Source organism: Neophocaena asiaeorientalis, unplaced genomic scaffold, assembly GCF_003031525.2.
Source record: "Neophocaena asiaeorientalis asiaeorientalis breed wild unplaced genomic scaffold, Neophocaena_asiaeorientalis_V1.1 scaffold256, whole genome shotgun sequence".
Lineage (NCBI taxonomy): Eukaryota > Metazoa > Chordata > Mammalia > Artiodactyla > Phocoenidae > Neophocaena > Neophocaena asiaeorientalis.
The window spans coordinates 1,181,068-1,194,179 of NW_020185324.1; positions in this window are offsets into that span (position 1 = coordinate 1,181,068).

The window sequence follows — 13,112 nt, forward strand, 5'->3', positions numbered from 1 at the left end:
TTCATAGGAGAAAGAATGGGAAGCTGTTAACACTGCAAAGGTAATTGTAATTTTTCTGCCTGAACTAGTGAAACTTTTTTCTTTTTTGTAACTGCAGATTTTACATGTATATCCAGATTTTTACTACGTACATGCATTATTTTTATTTATTTTGTCTTCTCATTTTTTTATTTGGACTCAGGTACCCTGAGTTCATTTATTATATTCTTTAGTGCATGACACTCTCATCAATAATCCATGGATAGTCTGGACAAAGAATGTCACCTGCCATATCAGTAAACAAAGGCTGTTGCAGCCATCAAGCCGTTAGCCTCTGCAGCCAAACCAACAGTGCACCTGAGGGGACTCAGGATGGAGAAAAACAGGATATGGGCCCTAGATAGTTAAGGTGCATATCAAAGGAATGATTTCATTAAGCCCAGACTCTTTCATCTTCCCATACACAGAAGAGCACTAAATTCATTAACTTGAGATGTCTGGCTTTCTTTAATTAACAGTAATCTTTTGACGTTCTAACTACCTGGTTTTGGTTTTTTGGTTTGTTTTTTTCTTTGTTTTGCAAAAACTCCTAGATCCTGGCTCCTCCCTTACATCTTCGGAACAGTCCCTTAGAGCTATCGGAGAGGCTGCTCCTGGGCTTAATTCCTCATGAATAAAACATAATTCTCAACTTTTAGTTTGTGCACTTTTTTTAGTCTACGGTAGTTCTCCTTTATATTTACATATATATTTATGTATATTTACAATGAACTCCTTTGACCTCACCTCTAACCCAAGAACATTACCAATAAGTTACACCTATTCATGTGGCTGTCTCCTATTCCAACCCTCTGCCTCTCCTCTGAGATAGTAAGCACTCTCATAGTGGTTGATCATAGGTGACTTACTTCCTCTTTTCTTTTTAGTTCTATCACACTTATATATGAACTTAGACAACATGATGTTTAATTTTGCTTGTCTTTGAATTTCATAAAAAGAGTATCGTACAATATATAATCTCCTAGGGTTAGCTAGTTTTCCAACTCCACTGTTGTATTTTATCATTATATGACTCTGCAGCAACTTATTTATCCATTTCCTGTCAATCATTTTCAGGTTTTGCTCTTATGAACAGCATTGAGTGACGCTTCAGCATTACTGCCTGAACAGAAGCTGTTACAGCTGTGACTTCCTTCTCTTACATACTTCTCAGGCAAGTTCTTGCAGATTCCCTTACATGACTCTGGCTGAACATTATACTAACATCTCTTATCTCTCACCAGGAACAACGTGTGCCCTTTAGCAGCTCAGTCAAGAGGATGGACAAATACTGCTGTAACAGTGTGTAGCCTCAGTCAGGAGCAAAAAGAGTTTTATACAGTGGTCAAAAGTTAAAGGCACCCCAAATGTCCATCAGCTGATGAATGGATGAACAAAATATGGTATAATGGAAAAGTATCTCACAATAAACAGAAATAGAGTACTGATACCTGCTACAAGATGAATGAACCTCAAAAGCATTATGCTGAATGAAAGAAGGCGTTCACAGAACACCACATATTGTATGATTCCATTTACATGAAATGTCCAGAATAGGCTGATCTATAGAAACAAAGTAGATTATTTATTATCAGGGACTAGGGGACTGAAGAGTGACTGTAAATGGGTACATTTGGGGGGTGACGAAAATGTTCTAAAACTGACTGTTGATCATGGTAGCACAACTCTCTGAACACACTAAAAACCACTCAACTGTACACTTTAAATAGGTGTATTGTACCGTATGTGAATTTTATCCCAAAAGAGCTGCTATTTAAAAAAGCCTCCCAGGAGTTCCCTGGTGGTCCAGTGGTTAAGAGTCCAAGCTTCCACTGCAGGGGTTCCAGGTTCAATCCCTGATCAGGGAACTAAGATAAATAAATAAATAAAAATTAAAAAAAAAATAAAATAAAAGAGTCTCCTCTGTGCATCAAAATGTGGTGGTGACAGTGTGCATTTGCATAGAAACACTGCCTTCAGGTCTTGCCTCCAGCAGTTTCAAGTTCTGGCCTTCTGAGTAGAGTTATCATTTGTGGTAATTTCCTAATTGAGACATACCTAGGTATGAGTGTAAAGATTAGAGCTTAAAATTTTTCCTTTAGTCTTTTTCCATAGTATTCTTCAGCAAGATGTCTATCCATGAATTCTATGGAGTTCTACCATTTTCTTTTCCGACTCTAGTAACTGGACAGAATTTAGGAAGCACGTGTCTGAAGAGGTGAGGGATTTGATTTATTTAGTTATATGGCTTTCAATCTCAGCTCTTCTTGCATGTCTGAGTATGACCGTATTTACTTCTATCTTAACACAGGACACCAATTTTATCCATTCTATTCTGAGTGAGACGTTGTTGTTGTTGTTGTTTTTATTTAATCCAAAATGCCTTTTAAAGTAAGTTTTTAAATGTCCTAAGTATAATATTGTAGAATCTATCACAATCTCTTCTATTCTATTCTGCAATCTATTACAATCTATTCCAATGTAACTTTAACATTTCCTCATTTTTGCGTTTTATTTAATCACAGTTGCTTTAGGGTAAAATGATAACAATAATAATAATGTGTGGTTCCCTTACTAAGTGATAGGCATTATGTTGAACATATTAAATGCATTATCTCATTTAACTCTGCAAGATAAATATTATTTGTATACCCATTTATAAGCAAGGAAACTGAGGCTTAGAAAAGTTAGATATCTTGCTCAAAGTTGTACATTCAGTAAATTCAGCCCTGCAGCTCAATGCAGATCTTCCTGACACTAAGTCCCACGCACTTCTAAACCAGAGATCTGCAAACTTTTTCTGTAAAGGGCCAGGCAGTAAGTACTTTAGTCAATAGGAAAATTCAAGGATTTTATGTAGGTACTCGTAAGAGAGAAAACAAATGTCCACACGTTTTGAAATTTGAGCCTCATATAATTTTCATGTCATGAAATATTATTCTTTTAATTTTTTTCAACCTACAAAAAAATATAAAAATCATTCTGAGCTTGCAGGCTGTACAGAAAGAAGCAGCAAGCCATAGTTGGCCAACTACTGATCTAATAATGCACTGCCTTGTTACACTGAGTTTTGCAAAAACAGATCACCCTTGCTATTTTAAACTCAGTTTGTAAATCATTCACCATTGCAACCACTCCCCATCCTCAAAGGGTTAGGTGCCATAGTATACTACCATACTAATATTCAGAGGAAGGTAGGTCTGAAACTGAGAAGTCTAAACTATTTCTCCAAGGACACTGATACCCAATTTAAAGAGCACCTGACTCTTTGCATTGTGGTAAGAGCCCTCTGTTGGCGCAGAGCTGGATTCCAGCAGCTCAGCTTTGTGGCAATAACCCTGCTATATGTCCTTTGGCATAATTCCCTGCTCCTCCCTTTTGCCTCATTTTTCTCCTTTGAATAATTATGATAGTTGCCACGAGAAAAAGTAAGGACTGTAGCTACATCCAAATCAGGGGAAAGCTAAAAACAATGCCAACTTGGTATTGTTTTTTTCTCTCAATTTTGCAACTTCCTGCAAAGGAAAGAACAACACATCAGTGACCAGCAATAACTATTGGCTTAGAGAAAAGGAAACTGAGGGTTTCAAAATTAACCCAGTTCCTCTTATCTAGCTGTGGTTGGTAAATAAATAAATATTTCTTAAATGCTAATATTTATTGATTTATTTGCTATTTTTCATTAGATGCACATGAACTTAGTGGGAATATCTCTGAAAGGCCAGAGGCCAGTAGTTTTTATTCTTGTAACTGCCTTAGTTAAGACAGAATAACAATATTCAAGTATCATATAGTCCTCTGTTAAGATATAAAACCATTTTATGCACATGAAATAATATTCCTTCCCCAAAATATTGAAGGTGACTGGCAGGTGAAATAAGTACATTTCTGTGTTTTTAGGGAGCGTGACTTTCATTTAAGGCTGTCAGTAATATTATTTGAATTCATTATCTTAGGCTGTTAAACTATGCTACTTATAAGGCTTAGTTTATAGTCCAGTCACTTTTAAATCAGCTTCCCACAAAATCTTTAAAAAAGAGAAAAGCACCATTCAAAGCCTGCAGGCTGGCCAACTTGAGTGGTGCACTATTCTCTCTAAAATATACTATCGGGCAAAGAATGGGTGTTGAGCAAAACTAGAAAAATGTTGTGCAATGATTTATATTGTAATGGTTTAGGAGACAGTCTAAATAATATCCTCTTCTACTGTCGATAGAAATTTAGAAGTGACATTTGTGGCTTTATTTAAGTTTCACTTTCTAACTTCTATGGTTTTAAAGAAGTGTATGCCAAAATCCATAGGCACCTGCTCGTGATTGCTTAAATGTAAATAAAAGACACAGAAACAAAAGTGAAAGATCTCCATTCTTCCTTCCTCTTACTAATCCTCCAAATTTCCTCAAAGACTGTTTAATTGCACTTAACTGAAATACTGTGCTATCAGCAAAGCCAGGGCTTCCTGGTTTCAAGACCAGTGTCTTTGGAGTCCCATAGCTCTGTCTCTCAATTAAGCATTACGACTTCACTTATGGAGGAAGATTCATGAACTTTCTTCAGATTGACTTACTTACTTTCCTCTTATTATTTTAATGTTTTTGTTCTGCCCTTGAGTCTCAGTGTAGGCTGCTCCAAATACATAGCAGCAAATATTTTCAAGCCACGCAGCCACTTCCGTATCTCTGTCTCAATCACATAATCTTTCTATGGGAACTTCCTTCACATCAGCACCCTTACTCCTTCTGCAAGCTACCTTTATTTTAGTGGTCCTTCCAAACTTCTGTGCATAATAATTTGAAATTTCCTGAATTAGGTACTGTATGTTAGGTACATCCCCCTCTTCTTTAATAATAGCAGACCCCCTGAATTTTAAGCTAGGTACATGGCCTCTTAGGATAAAGATTACCCTTCCTAGTCTACCTTGCAACTAAGAATGGTCATGTGACGAAGTTCTGGCTCATGGACTGGATGAGAAGTAGTGTGTGGCAGTTTTGTAGAACCTAGTGTCCTTCATTTCTTCTTTCTCTTGCTGCCTGGGATACAGAAGTGATGGCTGGAGCGATTCTTGGTTACTAAGAATGGGAGCCACACCCCAGAGATGTGGGAGCAGAGACCTGGAAGCAGCCCACACCCTGGCGTGGAGCTGCAAGAGAGGAAAATGAACTTTCGTGCTGTTTAAATTTCTGTTCATGCTACTGAAACCAACTCTAACCAATAGAAGGTTTTACTTGTTTGTCTTTAAAATAATATAAATAACACCTGAATGTATTCTAATTAGAAAAAATTCAGTGCCTGTATATATGAGATTGTACTTATTTACAGGTGTGTGTATGATGACATTCATGCAGTATGTTTGAAAGGATACACATCACTGTACTAATAGACAGGGGCAATGGGGGAAGAGGAGAAATGGTTACATTTTATTTTTTAATACATCTTTGTATCATATTACTGGTTACAAAAGACAAAAGGCATCTATAATTTTTAACACAAATACTAAACATTTTTAAATAAATAAGATATATATCAACAACCTTTTTATGGAAGGCAAAATTTTAAATAGCTATCAAACTCTTAATTTTATATGCCTTTTGACCTAGGAATTCTATGGCTAGAAGTTTGTCCTACATATATACATATGCACACATTTATGACATTTATAGTAGGTGTGTTGTAGGTAAAATGTTGGGAAAATCCTAACTATCCACCTGTAGGGGAGTAGCTAAATAAATTTGGCACATCCATACATTGGAATACTATGGTAAAGCTTTGCATTGTATTTACATATGAAACGGCTAGAAGCATCTTTGTTTTGGACAGCCCCCAAGAAAAAGACAGAAAGAAGAGTCTGAATGAAGCTTTCTGAATAACAAGAGAATCTATACTATACACGATGGATTTCTTTCTGATCACAGGTGTGGTAAATTCGTGTACAGCTTAATTGAACAAATTTAATCTCCCATAACACTTGTATTCTATAGATTAAATAACCAATTATGATTTCCTTTAACAAACATGTTTATAAGCTTTATGGTCATTACATGCTTTAAAGTTGAAGGTGACATTCCTAGGAGATTAAATTAAAACTTTGAAGCTAACAATTGACTCACCTGGAGAGCTACTTGCTCTTTTTCAGTAAACATTGAAGAGAAAAATTAATGTAACAGGGACTAACATATACACACTACTATATATAAAACAGATAACCAACAAGGACTTATTGTGTAGCACAGAGAGCTATACTCAATATTTTGTAATAACCTATAAGGGAAAAAGAGTCTGAAAAAGTATATATATATGACCGAATCACTTTACTATACACCTGATACTAACACAACATTGTAAATCAATGATACTTCAATAAAAAATTAAAATTAATTTAAAATTTAAAAAGAAAGACCATACTCATAAGCACACATATGATAAATATGTCACAATAGCCATAGCGCACACATAGACCTTTGCCCTACCTGGCCAGTGCTCCTTGTTTCCTTGTTCATTGTGCTTCTGTGGTCACCAGAATACAAAACATTCGCTTTATTATCTTAACTGAACAGAATAGTAACCAGATGAGTACTTCGAATTCTAAAAACTCTTGTGTCGATAAGATTCTGCCTTTCCAAGTTTTGCATCAAGTATCATTGTGACCCATAATTTCTCTTTTAATATTAAGCAAAGCAGAATCAAGTTTTTAGTTTAAAATATTTTCTTTTGGGCTTCCCTGGTGGCGCGGTGGTTGAGAGTCCGCCTGCCAATGCAGGGGACACGGGTTCGTGCCCCGATCCGGGAAGATCCCACATGCCGCGGAGCGGCTGGGCCTGTGAGCCATGGCCGCTGAGCCTGCGCGTCCGGAGCCTGTGCTCCGCAGCGGGAGAGGCCACAATAATGAGAGGCCCGCGTACCGGAAAAAAAAAAAAGTTTTCTTTCACTAGTACAGGAGTCACTAAAAAGATATATTCTTAAGAAGGAAAAGAAAAGTACAGAATAGTGCAGTTCCACTGGGAAGGGAAGAGCAGGAAAGAGAATGGTTAATATAATAATATTTAGTTTTAGTACTTCATTTAAAAATGTCTCTACCTCACCTTGTTTTCCTGCTTACCGCTTTCTGAGCAATGGGTAAAATTCTGGTCACTACTTCACCATTAATTTCTTATCAATCCATTGCCACTTTCCCAGCTGAAAGGTAAAACATCTTTTTAACTTTTCATTTTGAAACTACTTCAAAATAACTTACAAAAGTTACAAAAATAGTACAGAGATTCCCACATATACCCTTCATCCTGTTTCCCCTAATTTTAATATCTCACACAATCGCACCACAGTTATCAAAAGCAGGAAATTAACATTGACACAATGCTGTTAACTAATCTACAGACCTTATTCAAATGTTGCTCGCTGTCTTCTGTTTGCCCGCTAACATGTGTTTTCTGGACCGGGATCCAGCGTACGATCTCACATTGCACTTAACTGTCACATGCCCTACCTTAATCAGGAGTATTTCTCCGTCTGTCATTCCTGAACTTGACAGTTTTGAAGAGTGTTTGTCAGTAATTTTGTAGAATGTCCCTCAACTTGGGGTTGTCATATGCTTCCTCAGGATTAAATTCAGGTTATGCATTTTGGGCAGGAGTACCACAAACCGATGGTATATTCTTCTCTGTGTATCACTTCAGAAGGCATGTGATATCCATCCATCCCTTTACTGGTGATGTTAACTCTGGTCATTTAAAAGTACTGTCTGCCAGGTTTCTCCACCATAAAGTTACTGTTTTCCCCATTGCAGTTAATAAGTATCTAGTGGGAGATACTTTGAGACTATGTAAATATCTTGTTTTTCATCATACTTGTACTTTAGCCCACTAATTTTATCATCCATTATTCTTTTTTTTTAATTACAGCCTTTTTAGGGTATAATTTACCTAGCACAAAATTCACCCATTTTAAGTGTACAATTCAAGAGTTTTAATACATTTATCCAGTTGTACAACAATCACCACAATCTAGTTTTAGAACGCTTCCATTATCCCCTAAAGTTCCTTTGTGTCTGTTTACAATCAGTCTTCTCTCCACCTTGGGCCCCAGGTAACCATTGATCTGCTTTGCGTCTTTGTTTATACAATACACTAATCTTTTTCTCATTATTCATTTGCTTGACTTTCTACCCTGTTCATCTGCATAGGAGCAGATATAGGTAGTTTACGAATGAGAAAACTTCAATCTAACACATTGTTTGGTATTTGACACGGGACATTGATCAGCCTGAAAGTCAAGAGAAATGATGAATCATTCACTGACGTCAAACTAAACATGGCCTTTGGAAATTCTATATATTAGTAGGAGCTGAATGATCCAGATGCTTTAGATCTTCAATTAATTCATAAGTCTTCTCAATTAAGTTCCCTTTCTGAATATGCTAAGTCAAAGGCACAACATTTGATATCTTACAAGTGTTCAGTAATTCTGATTTTATCACATCAGCGTGACTTGGAAAAATATTAAGGTCCGGAGGTTTTGTTTCTTCGTTTTGTTTTGTTTGGCTTTGGTTTCTTAGTGTTATAGGTCTTCACTCCTTGGTTTGCTGTTTAAAAGTGTTTTCATAAGAGCCAGTTTAACTAACTCGATGCAATATAATTTCTGGGCTAGTATGTCTTTCCCACACCCTCCAAGTGAGTATGAAAAAGCTTCATCATTTTAGAACTGCCAGCTTGAACTATATAGACCAAATGTAGCTCACAGTTTTTGTTTTTTTTTTTGTATTAAGCAATGTTTAAAAAATCAGGACATTTCCATTTGTAAACATTTACGTATTTGGCTTTTCTCGAGAAATCCTTAAATCTTGTGATACAAGGCTCATGTTTCCATAGCTAGAGCTAAGCAGTAGCAGTCCACTTGAGGAACAGAGCACGTGTTCAGAGCACATGCTCTTCAGTTTGTCACATACCACCAGTTCCTTATTCAAACTTACCAAGACTGCTTCCCTCAGTTAAGCTCCTTGCCCAACCCCGTTCAGCATTTGAGTTTGCAATCCTAGGTTGAAACCTGAACAATAATTGTTGGATTTTTTTTTTAATTGAGCCAAAACAGACAGAATAAAGCTCACTAATCTTTTTTTTTTTTTTTTTGTGGTACGCGGGCCTCTCACCGCTGTGGCCTCTCCTGTTGTGGAGCACAGGCTCCGGATGCGCAGGCTCAGCGGCCATGGCTCACGGGCCCAGCAGCTCGGCGGCATGTGTGATCTTCCCGGACCTGGACACAAACCCGTGTCCCCTGCATCGACAGGCGGACTCTCAACCACTGCGCCACCAGGGAAGCCCAAAGCTCACTAATCTTAAGTGTACAGATTAATGATTTTTTTTTCATATAACCACAGATATTGGAAAATTTAAATTTTTTTCATCCTTCACCTACACCTACACCTAGTACAAACACTATTTCTATCTCCCCACACTTTCAATATGTTTATGATGGCTAAATTAATATTTATTTTAACATTGTTATGACTGTGTACATGATATCACAGTTGAGCCTCAGGGTGTCCTATGAATATATTTTTCTTTCTTACTCAACTTTTTGTTTTCCCTGAAATTAATAGCTTTTTTTGTTTTTGTTCTTGTAGTTTTGTTTGTTTGCTTACTATTATGTACTTATCACTAATTTATCTCAAACTCTTAAACACTTTAAATATCTTTTTCTTATGTTCAAAAGGATCAGGTATTCCTTTAATTTCACATTCTTTACAAAATCTATCCTGGGGTCATATGACACCTTGATCTTGGACTTCCAACCTCCAAAACTGTGAGAATAAATTTCTGTAGTCTAAGCTACCTAGTCTGTTTTATCTTTTTATGGCAGATCTAGCAAATGAATACACCAGTGTTTTGAAATTGCACAATAATATACCTTGAAGTGCGTCTAATTTCACTTATTATCTAGGCACTCAGTAGCTCTTACAGTATGTAAATGCGTGTCCTCTCCTTGAACTTTCTAGAATTATTTTATTGATTATTTCCTTTCTTTCATTTTTCTCTGTCTCTCTCTTTGTGGGACTGCTCTAATGCAGCTTTTGAACTTCTTATTCTGGTCCTATCACTTTTTTTTTAAACTCTTATTTTCCACCCCTTTGTCTTTTTGCTCTACTTTCTGGGAGATTTGCTCAACTTTATCATTCAAACTTTCTTTGACTTTTTTATTCTGCTAATCCCCAGGTCCCCTTTTTTATTCCCCTAATGTTCCTTTAAAAAATAACATAATATTCTTGTTTCATGGGTTCAAAATCACCTCTTATCCCTCTGTGGATATTTATAATAGTTTTCTGATCCCATCATAGGCTTGGTTTCTTCCAGTTGCTTTTTTGTTTGTTTGTTTTGGTCTCTACCTTTCAAGTTGGTTCTCCTTAGGTGTCTGACAATCTTTGGTTGTCTACTCAAATCTAGGAATGAGGTACTAAAAAAGCTTCTTGGAAGTTCTGACCCCATGGGTAAGCCTTGTTGACTGTCAGCTTCAGTTTTGAGTCATCTGGCTAGGTCATTTATTGGGGGCACTCTTGATGTCTTTCCTCTCAAGGTGGTCAGATACCGGAGAGAAATTACCACAGTGCTCTGAAATTAGAACAGAGGTAAAAGACTTGGGATTTTATTGGGTTGTAAATGTTTCCAAAAATGTGTCTGTTTATGGTATTGAATCTCATCTCCAAATGTGCCAAGTGTTCCCTGAAAGTAATTCTATTTTACCATATGCAGCCTCTGACAGGCTGGGAGAGGGACAGTTATCTGGCTATACAGGGTTGAATAGAAGGTCTATGGATCTAACCACTTCTTAAACACACTTACAAACCAATCCCACTGTTTTTAACCCAACCTTTATCCACATTTCCAGAGGTACTTGATATTCCCAGTCTTTTGGGAGGTCTTTGATGTAATCAGGTACTTCCTAGCTTTTTCCAAGGCAAGGTAAGGGATCATCTTTCTCAGGTCTATTAAATTGGATACCTCTTGTCTACATGGCTTCTAAATCCCAAAATTTTATTGTTCTTATCTTCCCTCCTAATCTCATTGTCATTGTAGATTTCTGCCTTAAAAAGCAATTCCTTTACTGTCATTTTACTTAGGTTTCAAGTAAAACCCAAAGTAAATGCATATATTCAATGGATCACCCCAAATCAGAAGTCAGTTTTGCATTTTTACAAGGGAACTAAAAGCTGGCTCAGGAGTGTTTGAAGACAAACAGGCCTGCTTTATAATTTTGCTACTGGCCATCCCCACATTCAGTGTATCTGGTTGACAACTGTATCCACAGAGCAGAAACTACAACTCTGACTCATGCTTTTATCTGAGCAGCCACAAGTTCATTCACTTTTATAGTTCACTTGTCAATTGAAAAGGAAACTCTAATTCTAGTAGCTTTAATTTTGGCCAAAGGAATCCTGCAAAATTTCAGATCTTCCTGGCTTTAGTCAAAAGTATTAATCTTCCCCCAACCCCTGGTTTTCTTCTGAAATAACACAGCCTCCAATTTTTGAGTGCTCAGTATGTGCTAGGCACTGGGCTAGCATGCATAATTATCCCATAAATGGGATAATTTACATGCATTATCCCATTTAATCGTCCCTACAACCCTGCAATGTCCACATTATTGTCCCCATTTTGCACAGTGGTCAATTGAGGCTCTGAAAAGTTAAAGGGTTTGTTCAGCTTCACACGTCTGTTAAGTGATGAAACGAGGGTTTAAATTCAAGTCAGCCTGAGTCCTGACCCCCTTTCACTCCACTATGCTATCTTAATGATGATTTCTTTCTGGGATTCTTGTGGGTTCATTTTCATGTCCCCAGGTCATTTAATTATGTTCCCTTCTCCTTTTCCAATCCAATTCCCATACTATATGCCCTATGTCAGTGAATGGCATCCAGCTGCTTCTGTTTTTCCAAATGTCTAGACCACTCTTCTAACCTGTATCTGGCTACCTTCTTACCCACCTTACACATCACTTCCTTGGGAAAGATTTCATGACTTTCCAAGGATCGATTTGGTGTCTTTCGTGTGCTTCTGTGACGCATACAGAATCCTGTTTGCCTGATTAAAGCAGTGAGTATCCTGTCTAGAAATTATTTATTTACTTATCTATATCTCAACTCCACTAAACTATAGGCTTCTGAGGACAGCGGCAACATCATCTTATTTGTGTGACATGTCTATAGCCTAGTGCAATGCCTGGCACATAGCAGGTGCTCATTAAATATCTTGTTGAATGAATAAACAAATGAAGTTATACATACACCTCAGTCTGAATGAAAAAAACATTTTCATTTAAAATAATGTTCTAATGACATTTTAACATATGTCAAACAGGATTTCATAAAACACACATCTTTAACACTTTACATTTACTATTCAGAATACAGATAATATTTCAACTCCCACATTTAAAACTGTAGTGTGGATGTTAATCCATGAAGTAAATGCTAACAAGTTTGCAAAATACTTATTGAATTTCATTGTAGAATTTTAAAATATGAATTTTAATTTATATATAAATTAAATGTCATCTTATTCTCAGATAGAAATCTGTCATGCTTTGAAGCCTTCTGTTTTAATTGGGGGAAAAAATTCCATTATATAATGGTAAAGTAAAATGCAAGGAATAATCAGAAAAGTATTTATGATCTCCAGTTGTTACTGTGAATGGATCTGTTGTTATTTTTCTTGAGGCCTATGTGATAAACCTCTTATCATAATTCCTGAGGAAATAGAAATTCATACAACTGTTATCAGAATTCATGCAAAATGTTTCTCAGAAGATGTGATTTTCCAGCTTAGATATTCTATGATTCAAAATCAGCCAAATTAAAAGAGCAGATTGATGGGATAAAATACAAAGAATGGGAAGAAGCAATAAACTCTTTCCCTGAAAGAATATAACCTTTTACACAGTCTTTTAAAAATTGTAAAGGGGCTTCCCTGGTGGCACAGTGGTTGAGAGTCCACCTGCCGATGCAGGGGACACGGGTGCCCCGGTCCGGGAGGATCCCACATGCTGTGGAGCGGCTGGGCCCACGAGCATGGCCGCTGAGCCTGCGCGTCCCAAGCCTGTGCTCCGCAACG